This window comes from Armigeres subalbatus, chromosome 3 (assembly GCF_024139115.2).
Source record: "Armigeres subalbatus isolate Guangzhou_Male chromosome 3, GZ_Asu_2, whole genome shotgun sequence".
Lineage (NCBI taxonomy): Eukaryota > Metazoa > Arthropoda > Insecta > Diptera > Culicidae > Armigeres > Armigeres subalbatus.
In genome coordinates, this window is record NC_085141.1 from 280,804,039 (window position 1) to 280,807,214 (window position 3,176).

Below are 3,176 nucleotides of genomic sequence, written 5' to 3' on the forward strand. Positions count from 1 at the left end.
CCGCCTTTTACAGGTGAAGAAACGCCGCCTGGGAGAAGCGGAGTGCGAGGAAATGGAACAGCTGTGCCGTTCTCAAGAAACACGCAAGTCCTATCAGAAGCTCAACGCATCCCGCAAAGGCTTCGTGCTGCGAGTTGAAATGTGCAGGGATAAGGATGGTAGCATCTTGACGGACGAACGTGTGGTGATCGAAAGGAAGAAGCAGCTCTACGTGGAACATTTGAATGACGCTTAGAGTATAGGCAGTGAAAGTCAAGGCAGCGGAGGAGATGACTACGTCAGTTCAGCGGACGATGGAAGCTAACCAGCCCCCACCTTGAGGGAAGTTAAGGATGCCATTCAACAGCTAAAGACCAATAAAGCAGCTGGTAAGGATGGTATCGGAGCTGAGCTCATCAAGATTGGTCCGGAAAAGCTGGCCACTTGCCTGCACAAACTGATAGTCAGAATCTGGGAAACTGAACAGCTACCGGACGAGTGGAAGGAAGGGGTTATATGCCCCATCTACACGAAAGGCGACAAGCTGGAGTGTGAGAACTTTCGAGCGGTCACCATCCTTAATGCCGCCTACAAAGTGATATCCCAGATCATCTTCCGACGTCTGTCACCATTAGTGGATCGTAAGAAGCTATCAAGCCGGCTTCGTTGACGGCCGCTCGACAACGGACCAGATCTTTACTGTACGGCAAATCCTTCAAAAATGCCACGAATACCAGGTCCCAACGCACCATCTGTTTATTGATTTCAAGGCGGCATACGACAGTATAGACAGCGTAGAGCTATGGAAAATTGTGAAGATTTCGGGTGAACACTCCTGTTCGTTCGAATCGCGCCGGGGACTAAGACAAAATGATGAACTTTGTTCAACATTGCCTTCTAGTGTCATGTGGAGAGCCGGATGTAACAGTCGGGGTATGATATTCAACAGAACCAGTCAATTTATTTGTTTCGCGGATGACATGGGAATTGTCGGCCGAACATTTGCAAAGGTGGAAGAACTGTATACCCGCCTGAAACGTGAAGCAACAAAAGTTGGACTGGTGGTGAATGCGTCAAAGACAAAGTACATGCTTGTAGGCGGAACCGAGCGCGACAGGGCCCGCCTGGGAAGCAGTGTTACGATAGACGGGTATACCTTCAAGGTGGTCGAGGAATTCTTTTACCTCGGATACTTGCTAACGGCCGATAACAATGTCAGTCGTGAAATACGAAGGCGCAGCATCTGTGGAAGTCGAGCCTACTACGGGCTCCAGAAGAAACTGCGGTCAAAAAAGATTCGCCACCGCACCAAATGTGTCATGTACAAGACGCTAATAAGACCGGTTGTCCTCTACGGACATGAAACATGGACAATGCTCGAGGAGGACTTACAAGCACTCGGAGTATTCGAGAGACTGGTGCTTAGGACCATCTTTGGCGGTGTGCAAGAAGACGGTGTGTGGCGGCGAAGAATGAACCATGAGCTCGCCCAGCTCTACGGCGAACCCAGTATCCAGAAGGTAGCTAAAGCCGGAAGGGTACGATGGGCAGGGCATGTTGCAAGAATGCCGGACAGCAACCCTGCAAAGATGGTGTTCGCTTCCGATCCGGCAGGTACGAGACGGCGTGGAGCAGACCGTCAGCAGACCGTGAGGTGGGCAGACCGAGGATGGAGAGATGCGGCCTCGAACCGTGTATTGTGGCGTAAACTTGTTGATTCAGTGTTATCTGTTCAGATGTAAACTAAATAAATGAAAAATGAAAATAATCATTCATTTGCTCGCTCAAATACTCACTCGCTCACTGACTCAGTGATTGACTTGTATGTTTACTACCTCACTCAATTACTTATTCATCTATCTTGCATGCTCATTCAGTCACTTATGCAGTTACTTACACAGAAAAAACAAACATTGTTTTAATAAGTATTTTGCCTTTTTGATTTAAAAAGCTTTAGATTTTCTTCAATATAAAAGTAGAATTGATTAACGTAAAAGTTATGCACTAACATTAAAAGTGTTTTTCACCTACTTAGATTGTGTATTTAAAAGTTTTTCTTTTCAACAAAAACATTCTAAAATTGTCAAAACACTCATTTAAAATATTTTTTTTGTTCTGACAGTGTCATTTGCTGTGACAATGACAGTGTCATTAATGTCATTATCGCTTGCCGGCGGATTTTGGCAGTTTTGTTTTTTTGTCATAAATTTATTAACAAAAACTAAAAATTTTCACTGGTGCCTTAGTAAATCCTAACGACACAGGTAAGTAAATTATTAAAATATTATACTGCATGATTAATTGTTTAGCATAATGCTTCGTCGATTCATTGTTTGCTAATGTTTGACATTTTTCTTTTCCAGGGCCAGATCTTTTATCATCGGATCTAAAATGCTCTTCAGTTTTGACGAGAAACATCGATATGCAAAATGGTTTCGCAGAAAATATCTTCCTGGGCTTCTGACTTACTTATCGCTTGGAACCGAAAGGTAGGTAAATATTTTTTAAGTTGCGTGAGAAGCACAAAACGAAAGATATGTAGGGGTAATGACGGCTTTGGCAGGTTTTGTTCTATTATTGGCAGGGGGTTTTTTATGACTGATTATGCTCAAATTTGGCCCAAACAATATTTGCATATCAAAGAATATTGTGACCAAATTTCATAAAATTCGGTCGACAAAAACCCCCCTGCCAATAATAGAACAAAACCTGCCAAAGCCGTCTGTTCCCCTAACTATTTTTCCTCATCTTGGCAGGCAAAAACTCTCTCTAGATAGCAACGATGTGGACCCCGGATTAGGCGTTACATAACATCTTGGGAGCATCCTTTCGTGTTTGCTATGTTATCAAACCCATAATGAACAAAATAAGAACATTTGAAAATTAAAACTAAAACCATTACGATTTATTTATTTGAATTAGAAAAAGATAAAAGGAGGGTTAGGATTAGGAGGTTTGGTTATATGGAAATTTAAACTACATTTCTAAATAAAATCAATTCTCTCTTTTGATTTGATCCTACAATTTTATTTCGAAAGTTCAAACTTTTAATTTCAAAGCGGCACGCTATTTTTAAACAATGGGCGTAACAAAAGTTTACCTACTTTTATTTTGAACATACGCAACTCTCTACGAAAAAGAACCAACGCAACTTTTTATTTTTACCAACGATATTTTTAATTTTAATAATGATTTTT